The following is a 13,715-nucleotide window of genomic DNA, read 5'->3' as shown; positions in this document are numbered from 1 at the left end:
GGAAATTTTTTTTTTTTTTTTTTTTTTTTTCTTCAGTAATGAGATGCAAGTAATTCAGTTGTTGTTAAGGCAGCTATACCAGTGGGTATAGATTTTATTTATTTGCGGGTCAAAATTGCTGGTTTCTGCCAGAGATACTTGGAGTGTTTTACTGCGTTGAGGCCTGATCCAAAGCCCACTGAAAGCTTTGTATGATGCCATCAGTGTTCAAAGCTTATTGTTAAGTCCAAGCCTGGCAATATGCAACACATGCCTAAAGCCAAGGTTCATGCCAGAATTCCCAGAGTGCTTTTACTGGCAAGAACTATGTCTGAAACAAAGGCTGGAAAAACTATAATTGTTTTTTAGATCTTAAGACCTTTATATAATCGGGTGAGCTATCGTTATTTACACAGACATTTACATTATGTAAAAAAAAACCTCTCCAAACTAAGGAGGTGTCATACTGTGGTGTGACACCATGTGCCTTCAAAACTCCACTGAGTTTAGGTGCAACTTAAGGTTATTCAGGATCTCTCCAGAACAAGCCATAGAAGATCCAAACAGCTGAGAGCACCTGCTTCTAGACCCTGGAATTGTGTGTGTTCTAACCAAGATGCTTATCCAAGGATTCTTCCAGCTGGATGAAGCCAGAGGCTTGAAACTTTTTAATTTGTGCAGAATTAAAAAAAAAAATGCCCCAGTGCAGTATCTTTTTTTTTTTTTAATAGGAAGCCAGTGTAACACCCTCGAAACTAGAGTGGCATGCCTGAGTCAGCTTAGTATGAACTAAGAATCTGGCAGCAGCACTGAGCACAAAGGAAAGCTGCAGGAGTCTCCCAGGAAACCCATGCACTGATGAATGTGGCATGTTTGAACATGAGACTGACATCATGGTGAGTTCATAGTAAAAAAACAAAACAAAACCAAAGCTTCAGCCACAAAGCAGAACTAACCTAATCCTTAAGTCACTTCTAAAACCTTCTGAGAGTACAATATGCAGCTTGAAAAAGCTGGCTGTTTCCATCTTTGCTTCTTGCATTTGATTAAACGTATAAGTTAACTCTGTCAGAAAAGACTATGGAACATCTCCTTTGCAGACTTTTTCCCTTTGGTTTTCCCTGTTGTGTCCTTGTTCTTTCAAGTGGAGGAAGTGATTAGTGACTATATGCAGTATACCTGAAATGCCAGAAAATAGAGAATGGAAATGTATGCACACGCACACAAAAAGAACCAAGCATGTTTGTATATACAGTTCACCTGGGAGTCTTAGGCTATGCCCAGATATCTCTTTTAAAAGACCTGAAATGTTTGCCTTTTGAACTTCAGGAAGGACTTGCCCTGAAATGCAGCTAGTTTCTTATGAGCATCTCAAGAGCAGGTTAACTTTTGTTCTTTTTTTTAAATTATGCCATCAGAGGAGCTTGCTTGAGGGTTGTCTTGATCTATTTGTAATAACTTTTTGGGAACTTTAACGCTGAAATATTTTGGGGCTAAATTGTTTCCTTTCATTGTAAATACACATTCTAGTTTGTTTGAATTCTGGGCTGTGCTTCTTTTAGTAAACTGCTTTGGAGTTGGTTTCTTGGTTTTGGTTTTTAACTTAAGAAATGCACTTTGCTATTGCTGGGGTCATGTATAAATAAAGGGTCACGTGAGAGAGTATTACCAAGAGTGAAAAATCTGTCATCACTGACAACTAATCAATTCTTCCACTGTCTGTGAAGTAGGGAGGCTGTGCAATTTAGGGTGAGATTTCCAGAAGTGTTTAAACTTTGCCTTGGCTCTTCCACAGTAGTAAATATTTTCCTATTTTCTTTTCCTATTTTTGTTATTCTATAAATTTATATTGGATTCCTGATAGCATAGAACTGATGTTTTATATATGATGCTTTTCTCACTTTCCACTGATGGAATGACAGAAGCATAAGACATTAACATAATAAACATAATAATGGACAGAGAATGCAAGCTCCTTTTTTAATGTTTCCAAACTGAAAGTATTGTGTAACAGGTGTGTTTTCTTCTATTTTTGTTTTGTTTGGGGGTTTTCTGGGGGGAGGGTTGGTTTTTGAGGAGTAAAATATTGTTTTGGTTATAGACAATGCAAGCTTAGACAAAAGGTATTTATATATGAAGCCCAAAAGGGGAACCCGAAGTGGAAGCTTGAATTTTAAAATGCACCTGTTTCTATCAAAATATTATCTGTAGCCTTTTCAGCTATGGCATAGTAACCACATGATTGACATGTCTGTTCTGCCAGATATTCTAGTGAGTATAGCACTAACTTTGGGATTAGTGCTGAACTTGAACTCTCTAGCGCAATACCAAATAAATTCCTAGCACCATTTATAAATAGAGCGTATAATAATAGAAGAATCGGCATTGGTCTAGTGTTTCTGAGACGTGTGTACGTGCATGCGTAATGGTAGTTTGGGCCCATTTAGGTTCTAGCAAGGTTTTCATTGGCCATCAGCGTTGCGTTTGCTCACAGGATAGCTGGCTACAACCTCTCTATGCAGAGCTTTGCCAGCGCTCTCAGCCATGTTTTCTTAGGAGTTTCATGTGGCAGAGACTGAAAGAAATCTGATTAAGTATGTATGTATTTACTTTGCTGACAGCAGGATGGGCTTAAAGCACAACCTGACTTTTCTGGACCCTTAATATCCCTTTTAATCTCCCCTGTGTATTGGTGGGAAGTGTTCTGACAGCATGGCTGTATCTGTTGATTTTTCTTCTGGGCTCTTTCACTAATGCTAAGTTTTATCTTCTAGAGGAATAAAAGAGTAGGAGGAAAAGAACCACATACGATACAAAACTTTAGGTTTGGAGTCAACCTGCAGTGTGTCTTGAACGTGTTTTGACAATGGGTGTAACTTACCTTTGTAATGGGTGCCTGACAGATTTTTTTTTTTTTTAATGTTCTCTAGAGCTAGCTAAGTGGACACGTGCAATACAGTACTGTGTTTCCCAATACAAGCAGGAAGAAGCAGACTATTTAAGGCTGACAGTCCTTCAAATAAAAATTTCCTCCTCAGCTTTTCTCATGCCCTGATATGAATGGGTTGAATGTACTCTGTGCCTTCCAAGAGAGCTAGTGTCATTTCCTCAAATGGGTGAAAGATCAATTGATATTTAACTCATTGCTTCACAGTGACAGCATGATGCATCTTTTAGTCGAGATATTTGCTCACTGTAACAATTTAATTCCAGGGAAAAGCTTTTAAAATACCAGTTGCCCCTCCTGTCTATGACCCAAAGAATTTTTGGGTCCCATCCCCACCCTCAGCACTTCTTTACCACCATTGTATCCTAGCTTCATGTGCTCTGGTCCCCTGGATAAAGGGTTAGATCCTGTTCTTCTAGTTCTACTTCCTCTGTGAAGTTACCACAGAAAAAGTTCCTTTTTTTTTTTTCACTGTGTTGTTATTATTGTGGCCTGCTTTATTTGATCAATTTTCTCTCAGAATCTCTCCCTTGGTTTTTGCTTCAGGCACTTTCAAAAGAAACAGTCATAATACCCCTTCATTTACAGTAGTGGTCTTAACCTTGAGTATGGACTATTTTCAGAATCCTCAAAGGTCTTATTTTCTTCTTCTGTAGAAGACTGCTTATGAAAGAGGGGATCATACAGAATAAAAAACTGGAACTGCTGTACTTACGTTTTCCTTTATTAAGCATCCATTGGTGTTAATTTTTCATCTATTCCCTAGCAAAGAGGCTATGAAATACAAAATCCTTACTTGCATTGATCTGTCCTGCTACAGAAGACTGAAAGAAAATTCTGTTCTTGTAGATCATTCTTAACTGTTGAAGCTATATGTTCAAGTTGCCTACTGTATTTAAAACTTTTGTTTTGGAAATTAGGGTGTCACGCTGATTGATAGCATGGCTAATTTACTAAAACCAGGGGGTTACTAGAATTTCAAAAGCTCAGAGCCATTGACACTGGCAAAGTACTTAATAACTCTAGGCAAATGGCTTTCAACCTTTCAACTTTTTTTCACCTAAACAATTTCAAATGGAGGTGTGGATGCCCCTTTGAATTTATCAAGTGGGTATTCACATAATTTTGGTTGACCATAGTCCTTTTTTGTGGAGCTGTTAGACATAGTCTTCAGACTACAGGTTGAAAACCACTGCTGTAGCTTAATTTTGTATTTGTGCATTTACATCCTTTTTTTTCTCTCTTTTTTTAAAATCAAATACTAAAGCTGAAATGAAATGATAAAACAGTTTTGTCATTTTATCATAGCTGTAGAATGTGTTGCCAGGCCTCCCTACTGTAGGAGATCTCGGACTTAAAATTCTTAAAAATTCTGCGTAACAACGTTTATCGGCCGTGTGAGGAGGCACAGCTGTTGTTTATTTCCCAGTTTAGATACTTTGAGGATAGCTGTCAATCTTCCCTACATCACTGAGTGGTGAAGTTTGTTTTTTGATGAGAGGATAGGAAGATGAGCAAAAGCTTAGTCATTCAAGTCTAGAAAAAATAGATTTGACAAATTCTGTTAGACAGAAAACAAAAACCTACTACCCACAGACCAACAAAAAAAGATTCCTGCACCTGTTCTTAAGAAACAGTATTTCTTTAGCTGCTAAGAAAGACAAAGGGGCTAAGTTCCTTGTAGGGATGCTGCCATTGTACTATGCTCAGAGGTTCAATCTCTCATCAGCTTCCAGCTGGTATGTCACACTAGTTTCCTTATCATTTAACTCTGCTGACTGTAAGCAAGGATGGCAGATGAGGTTCTTTGGGTAAATGTGATATATTTTATTAGCCCAATTAAACAGCTGGGAAAATGGTTTTTTGCAAGCTTTTGGGCACAAACACCCTTCTTCAGGCATAGGGAGGGTGCCTTCTTCCTCATCTTTACTTTGCTGTGCCTGATAGCAGTGAGCTTAGAATAAAGGATCCAAATTTTCAATGCATGAAAAAAATCAGAAAATAGGCAAAAAGGGACCGGAAGGCTGTCTTGTATACCAGAAAAAAAAAAATTAAAATAAAAAAATCATGCTGTAAATAAATAAAGATAAGATAGGTTTTCTAAGTGTCAGAAAACCCCCATCTTTCTTGGAGGTGAAAGCCTTTCTTTTCATGTGTGAAGTTTCCACTTCAAACTTGGGTGGTTCATTCACATTTTATTGAACTGTAATATGGCATCTTCCTTTCCTTCCCCCTTCTCACCACCAAGAATAAAAAGGAGGGGAGATATAAAATGTTTCTGAAAATTACAGGAAATGTCTGTTCCTTCAGCAATATTGCCAGGGAATTTCCAAGTGTGCTTAATGTTTATAGCCAAACTGCTCAGGCAGTCTGTAGTCATGAGTAGTTCCTATTCTACAAGCACTTCATTTCCTTCCAGTAAAGTATGTTGAAATTACTAAGTGTGTGTGTCTGGTTTCTATTCTGGCCTTCAGCTGAGGGAATTCTGTCTAATGATAAAATGGGGGAGGGGGTACAGGGTTTCAGTGTTTTCTCTCTCTTCCTCCATCTTATTTTCTCCCCTTGGCTTCCGTGAACTCAGAGTCTATTCCTAAACATCCCTTTTTACAGATGTGAAGAATGTTAATGATTTAGTTAGATTTTTGTGAGGGCTTTGAAAGCCATGAATGAAAGGCACTCTGTATGGGCAGAGTGGCATTTCAGAATTATGGAGCGTTCATAAAATTGCTCCAGGAGTGCGGGAAGAGGGGTTGCTTTAATTGGAGAGCTGCTCTAACTAAAGCACCTGGAGTATCACATGTATCAGTGTCCCCACACTGAAAAATGATGGCTCGTTGAACAAGCTATAGTTGAAGCACCCCCACTGTCATTTTTCGGCACGGGGATGCTGATGCATGTGATGCTGGAGTCTGCTGGAGCACAATAACGACCATGTTCCAGCAAACTCAATTTAATCGAGTCTGCTCTGACATGCTGTAATTACAGCACATTGGAGCAGCCTTGATGCATGTGTATAAGCACCCGTGATGGTTATCTGAAGGGGATGAAACTGCCTAAAAGGAACTAAAGACTAAGTACAATGTACCATAGCAAAAAGCAGCCTGGTAACAGTGCTGTAACTATTAAAAGTCCTGTGACCTTCATGTAGGCAAAACCAGAACTGTTTTTAAGCAGTAGAACCAATTTTGTCCTAATAAGCCATTTCCAGGCGAACCTAACAAGGGACCAGACTGAACAAAGGTGGCACAGATTGCTGATAGAAGTGAAAGGAAGCTTTGTTTGAAGGGCAGGGGAGAGGTCTGTAGGAAGGGCAGGGGAGAAGTGTGAAGGCTTAATTTTGCAGTCCTGTGAAGATGCGAGCTGACAGGGTTCCTAGTAGGCCTTCCAAGGGTGTAAATAGAAGTAAGGTCTCCCTAGCAAAAGCCTTTTGTCTTGGCATCCTAGACATGTAGGAGTCCATTTGAAGTACCTGTGAAGCATGAGAGAAAATATGAAGACTTTTTTTTCCTGGGACAACGCCGTATAGTTCTGCAAGTTGATTTGAAGCTCCATTCAAATTGTCAGTTAATGCAGGGACAAGCCTGGCAGGCTGTGTGCTCTGCCTGGGCACTTAATGGCAGAGGAGATAAATGCAGCTTGGAAAGGTATGTGTGTAAAGGGCTGTGCTGCTCCTCTTCTGTCCCAGGGCCTGCCTCAAATGAGGCATCTGTTTACAGCCTAAATCAGTCATTCTCAACCATGGTGCCAGGGCAGCCTTGGGTGCTGCCAGATCCTTTTAAACGGTACTGTGATGTATGAAGTGACAAACAAGTGCAGGCTCAGGCTTGTCCCTGCCTGGGCAATTCTCTGTCCCCCCTGTGCCCTCCCCACCTTCACTGCCCAGCCCCTCTTCAATGAGGTAGACACTATAATATATACATTTGTTTTGAAATTGGGTACCAGAAAAGTTGTGGAGGCGTGCCTTGAATCCAGAAAGCCACTGGCCACAAGCATCCAAAGAGAGGTGCTTCTCTTTGGGTGCTTCCCATTCCATCCTTGGTCTAGAATTCAGGACTGCTTCTGTGAACAGGGATTTACATCAGACTAAGGTAGGAGTAAACTGAGCACTTTGCAAATAATCTGCTTTTTTATTTACCTGCACAATGTTTATGGGAGCAAAACATCCGCTTAACACCTCTCCCATCTCTTTGTTGCTCTCTGTTGGATGCATGCATGCAAAATTTGCAAAGCCTTTATCTAGTTATCGCAAAGATAGAGAAGCCATTTGTGCAGATCCTTTTGGTGTAATATGGCATTGGTTTAGAGTCTCTCTGCAGTGTTGTTCAGGGTGAACTCTACCCTTTTCCATGATTGTCTCCTGGTTTTGTGTTGGGATGTGTTCTGTGGTTGAAAGCCACTCCTGAACTTCATAAAGTGATACTTAGCAGTGGTTTATGTTATGATGATGAAGTAAAGCTGTCAACTCTGATTATGATGGCTTGGGTTGGTTTAGCTTCCCAGGAAATATTGTGTCTGGAGTTAGCATTAATGGTTTTTTTTTTTTCCACTTTATTATGTAAAGATTAATGTTAAGTTTCGCTTGCAGGAACTGCCAGTTGCTAAAGATAACATAGATGCTTTAAACATTGAATATATGAAAATTGTTGGTTCAATGCAGTTTCCAATATTGGACTAAGTTTATGATGTGATGGAAGTAGAAACAAAGTGTTTTGTGCTTTAACCTTTGTCCATACCAAAATCACCTGCAGCCAAAAGCCTGTCAGTTAAGTATATTTAAAGACACTAAACATGCACCTCCTAAGGGTTGCTCTTTTTTGGTAAATGTTTATACACTATGCACTTGTATAGGTATGAATTAAAGATTGGGTTTCCTGTAGGAAAGCCAATCAATCCATACTTCAGAAGCATGTTTTGCTTTAATATCCAAAGTTTCACTTAAGTTCAAAGCTTAAGATGTGGTGTGTTTTTCATCTAGAGAATAGCAATCACATTAAACCCCCCTGATCCCCTTTGCACCTTTCTTTCTGACCCATTTTGCTTTAAATAAAAACCACATTTTTAATTTTATTATAGGTGGTGTTTGGTTTAGGTAGATTTAGTGCAGGAAGTAAATGTGGTGTTTGGTTTGTTTCTAACCTTTTTTTTTTTTCTTATTTTGTTTAGGTAGTTCGCCTTTGCTGGCACCTGTGTGTGTGGATCATCCTCTCATCTAGCCCATGTAGAATCTTGCTTCTTAGATTTGGGTGAGCAGACTGTTTTTTGTCGGTAACAAAATCCTGATAATTGAAACATTATGGATTGTAACAGTGCCAGGTACAAGGGAATTAGCACATTAGTTCCACTGAAGTCTAGAATAAGGTAGAATTCTGAAATTCTTTATGTTGGATAAGTAAACTCTTAGAAATATATTAACTGATTATCCACTGTTCCAGTAAAGAAGAAGCTAAGAACTTGTTTTTTCTAGCTTTTGGTGTAAGTATGGATTAGGTAGGTAAAGTGTTGCTGCAAATGGTAGCCGACAGTGTTGCTCAACATACAATGAGAAAAGTATTTATGTGAAAACCATTTATTGCTTGCATGGGTGGGGGAGGCCAAGAAATAACCTGGGTGTGAGCTGCTGAACATTTGAGTGATGTAAGAGTAACAACATGTTTGAGCATTTCCCATGACTTCATATTGTAACAATCGAATTCATCTGCTTATAATAAACATTGTAAGCCTCCCGGTTTCCTTCCAAGTGTCAAACAGATTGGCTTCTCAATAAGTGCAAGCGATAATCTGCTATGGCATGCTGAATTGATATCACTGCACTAGGAGGAGATGCAATAACACCACGTGTGTATATTGAACAGGTTACCAACATGTGTGCTGCCTTTGGCTGAAAAATGTGACCTGATTATCTTATTTCAAATACCATTATTTGTATAGCGAGCAATATCTTGCTGTTGCTTGAAAGGAAACTCCACCCATCTTGCTTAGCCCAGCTATCTGCTGGAGGCAACAAGCTCTTTGGTGCAAAAATCAACTGAACAATATATCTGGAAAGTAAAAGGCAAGACCTTGAAAAATACAGACTAATAAGATTACTGGATTGTTAGGTGCTTAGGTGTTTATTTACATCTTTTAAGGCCTAAAATGCCTTTAGTTCTCTTACTGGAGAGGAGGATAGTTGCCTAACACATGAGACTTTAAACTCCATTTCCAGTAAACACAAGAAACAGAAACTGAAAAGAGAACTATTAAAATGTTTCTGTTCTGCCTTTGATACAGATTTAGAAATCTGGGCGAGAACTATAGTGACAACTGATATAATGCTCTAGAATAGAGTCATTTTTCAGCAGTAGTTTCAGGAATACAGACCATAATTAAAAAATGGACACTGGGAACAGAGAAATTTACACACAAACCGGTATAAGTGATCAGAAACTGGTTCAAGTCTGTAACACAACAGAAGCTCAGTACACACAAACTGCTTTCAAAATGCCCAAAACTGGTTTATGATAAATCTGAATGGATGTAGTATCAGACTAAACTGATTTTGGTTAAATAGGTGTACTGAACTTCTGTCCCAGATCCCCTCCAGCTTCAAGTTAACACGCAGTCCCCCAGCATCCCACAATGCTTTGCAAGTCTCTCCCCCTTACATTGCCCCCCCTCCCCCTTTTGCAGGGTGGGCGAGCTAGCTTTGGTCCAAGCTGTCTGCTGCAGCAGAGCAGGAAGGTGTGCTCTACCACCACCTGGCTTCTGGCCTGGGCCACTGCAGACTTGTGGCTGTACTGCTGGAAGCAAAAGTGACTGTCTGGTCACTTGCTTATTGGTTCACTCTACACAGCTTATATGAACCTGCAAAGACTGAATTGATTCAGTGTTGCGGTTTTTGACTGTCTGTACTTAACCTTGAAGTATGTTTTGTACCTTGTTCATGCAAAATGGGTACATCTCCATCTGAGCTTTCAAACAGCTGGGGAGAGTGAAATTGGTCTAGTTTTTGATAAACTGCAAGTTCAGTGCACTGTCAGAAAAGTGTATGCAATGCATGCTTGCTTTTGTTGTGAATAATTATCCTATGTAAAAGTAATCGAGAATTCATGCTGTTTATGATACAATTGGGCAAATACGCAGTTTTACTAATGCATGAATTGGACTCTGATTTATGTATACTTGCCATGATTACTAGCCAAATAACAATGGAACACTAAAACAGGGTCATCTGCATTGTCGCCTCTATTTCAAATGCAGACTGACTGACAGACAGAGCAGCCACTCAGGGCATATATAACTGAGCACCATAGGAGGAAACTTCCGTTATTTCTGTTCGTTTTGGGAAATGGTACGTAGGGGGGTTCAAGTTTGTTGCCAGAGGTTTTCTTTTTCTTATTTGCTTTATCATTACTCTCCAACATTAGTCCTAGGGCAGAAACCTGCCTGCTGGCATGCTCTGAGCTGACTTAAGTAATGTGTCCACAGAGGTGGAACTGCAGACTAGGAGGCCTAAAAAACACGAGCTGGAAATTTGTTAATAAACTTGGTCTTCTAGCTCACTGGGTATGGCGTGGCTAGACATGAGTGGGGGCTGGGAGGGATAGAGAACCATATTTTGTTAGCATAAGTTATGACCATGACACAGACTTCCAGTTTCATTGTAGAGTTGGTCTCTGGAGTGAACAGACTTGCCCTGTTGGCGTTAACTTCCCTATAATTCATGCCCCTATCTCACATATACTGTTTCCCACTGACTGGCAAGTCAGTGGTAGGTCTAGCCAGGCACTATTTGTTGAATTGCAGCAGATTTCCCATACCTTAGATAACAGTAAGTCGTTTGTCGTCAACACTTCTGCATTTTCAGATGTCCAAGAATGTATCTGTTTTTCTTCAGTTCTTTAGTACCATCATTTGGATGAAACCTTGTCAGTTCAATTAACATTTGCTGTGTACATAGGTCAGTACTGTAGGCATATCATACACTGAAGTACTAAATAAAATAATGCTGACTTACCTAGCAAAATTAAGCAAGCCAGGAGACCCAGGTTCAATTTACTTACATTTTTCCCTTGGCTAGCAATGTCATAAACTCTAGAAATTTGTTGTAGCCTTTATCAGAAACACTGTCTTTCCTCGTGTTAATAAATCAGCAGAATTGGAAGGAATCCCGTTGGTCCACCTTGGCAGAAATAGCAATAATAGTTTCAATTAGGGGAGACTGAGGTCCTTAATGGATGGGCACATGTGTTTGTGGTGTGAGGGGAGGCAGGAATGGAGGGCAGTAAACTTCAAATCTTGGACCTAAGAACCTTCTGAGAAAGTAATTTGAAGTAGAAATGAATTGGCTGATTTCAATGAAAAAACTTTTGATTTGATTTTGGTTCCCAAATCTACATGACCTTAATTCTTCTTCTGTCTTGTGAATCCAGGCCAAATACAGAATGAGGCATGGGTTTTCTAGAAGAAAAAGATGTGACTTTTAGGTAACAACTATACCATAATGCACAGGGGAGCTAAAATAAGCTTCATGTGTATAAATTTGTTTTGATTACAAATGTAAATTTGGGGGAGGAGGGGAGAGAGGGGGGACACACCATGAAGTTGGATTGAAACATACAGGGGCAGGTATATGATACAGCCATTTTAAACTCTGTGCATAACTAACTTCCAAAATTAGCTGTCCTTTAAAATATATAGAAGCTAAGAAACAGTATTGTATGCCCAGGTTTGTCTGCAATGATTGAAAAACCCATGGGATTGTGCAGTTATCTGTGGATGATTTCATGTAATATCCTCATAATTGAATGACATTTCACAATCCCAACACTATTTTCAGTACCTGTGAACATCCTGGTGACTGAGGTTTTGATGATATTTCCTGGTCCAGAGGTCAGCAACATAATAGCTTATTTATGGCAAGGCAGCCAAGTTGCATCCTGTGGTAACACCCAGTCAAGTTGCTGCATTCCTTTAAAGCATAAATCACAACTTTGAGCTGTGCAGAAAAATAACATTTGTGTTTTGTGGAAAAATTGAGGGTTTGACTTTTTAAGTCTCTAGTGAAGAGTGAAATGGAAGGAGAAGCCCTTTGTTGTTTTTTTTAAGAAAAGCATGTGATTTCTCAGACTGCCACTGACCCCATCATAAACATGGCCCAGTGATTTGGGCTACCACCTGGGACATGGGAGACCCAATTCAAGCTCCTGATTCAGAATAGGGGCTTCGGTCTGGTTCTCCCCATCCCACTAGGCAAGCCTACTGGGCTACTATCTATTCTGGGATATTTCTCTTGTGTATGTTCTGACCAAGTATTCTGAGATGCTTAAGAACCATCAAAGTGTATTTGCTTGGAACAACATTTTGAAAGAATTTGATTCCCCCCCACATTAATTCACCCTTGCTGCAATCTTTTGAAGTTCGCTACTGATGAGTCACCTCCCTATTACATGTTATGCCAAGGGCAGAATGAACACCTACCTGGAAATTGGTAGATTGTTTTGTTACCACAAGTCACTAAAAGGACTGTTCACCCAGTGTTTCTTAAAAAGGTGTCTTTTATGTAGTTAGACAAATATGGGATTTTTAAGGTCTTTAAAGAGAAACTCAGTGATTTGTAGTTGGTTGGGGTTTTTTTTGCTGAGAAGGGGTTAAGTGAATTAGTGAGAAGGAAGAAAAAGTGTTAAGTCTATGAAGTGTCCTACCTTTAATTGGCACTCATTTTCTTTCTGAACCAGTGACATTTGATGGTATGTGCCATTTTAAACGTTCATAATTTAGTCCTATTTTAATCAATTAAGCTAATGACACTTTCTCATCTGCACAATTTGTCTTCTCTTATTTTGTTTCTCAGTGTTTTACCCATCCAAGGATTCTGCCTAGCTCAGGGGTTCCCAATCTGTGGTACGCGTACCATCAATGGTATGCAACTTGTCAGTGGTACATGTTAACAGATTTATTATAATTACTTTATGACAAAAATTTGCTGGTGGTACTTAAGGTTGGACTGAAAAAATTGTTGGTAGTACTTAAGGTTGTATTGTTTTAAATTGGTGCTGTGCAATCTGTCAGTTTGGGAACTGCTGCCCTAGCTCATTTAAGGACTCATGCCAAGCCCATTGTAGCCAGTGGAAAGGCTCCTAATATTTTTCCAGGTTCTGAATCAGGCTTTAAGCCTTGGCAGGCAGTGGGAAATCCGAATTTTGAGTAAGGCATGTTAAGGGGGGAAAAAGAAGAAACCCCCAAAAGTGAGGGATTTTCTTTATCTGTGTTTTGGTTTTAGAAAGTAAGCACAATTTAATGAGAACAACTTAATGTGCTCCTTCCGTGGATTTTTTTTGGTTTTTATTTATTTATTTATTTTTGCACTTTGATAACAAGACTGGGGGAGGCCATAACTCCCCTCCCCCCAATTTCCCATCCCTTTAGATCCCCTCCTGCTCTTGTTTATAAAAGGACCTTACAGCAACCTTTCTATGGAGGAAAAACAGTTGTCCGTCAGTGTATAGGCAAGGTTTAGCTAGTTCCTCAAGTTTTTGCTATAGTAATTTTCCCACTACTTTGCACTCCAAAACAATATGTATTCCACTAGTTCTGAATACACTGAAAAGCAATAGTGGCATCTTGCCAGAAAGCAGTGGGGTACTGGCAAATAGATGAACAGAATTTTATTAATCCAGCAACGGCTTATGTAAAAGTCTGGTATTTTTCTTGTGCTGGTAAATGTAACTCTGTTCTCTCAAGAGCATGAAACAACTATTTTTTTTCTAAGGTGTTTTTTAAAAGTGTACCTTCTTTCCCTAACCCCCTC

At 39.4% G+C, this 13,715-nt stretch overlaps 1 protein-coding gene across 2 annotated transcripts in view; it reads left to right on the top strand.

Annotated features, from left to right (window-relative positions):
• The window catches only part of DUSP16 (dual specificity phosphatase 16), a 96,909-nt gene that overhangs the window by 24,615 nt on the left and 58,579 nt on the right, over positions 1-13,715 (top strand). Inside the window, exon 1 of one of the 2 annotated variants that reach the window (XM_019515966.1) lies at positions 8,087-8,169. The exons of the other annotated variant lie outside the window; for it this stretch is intronic. The gene's annotated coding sequence lies outside the window, so the exon portion shown is untranslated. Of the gene's footprint in view, positions 1-8,086; positions 8,170-13,715 lie in introns of those variants that run through there. 2 annotated transcript variants of the gene reach the window in all.

Source organism: Gavialis gangeticus, unplaced genomic scaffold (genome assembly GCF_001723915.1).
Source record: "Gavialis gangeticus isolate Ggan-Ray unplaced genomic scaffold, GavGan_comp1, whole genome shotgun sequence".
Lineage (NCBI taxonomy): Eukaryota > Metazoa > Chordata > Crocodylia > Gavialidae > Gavialis > Gavialis gangeticus.
This window is presented reverse-complemented; position numbering and strand designations above follow the sequence as displayed.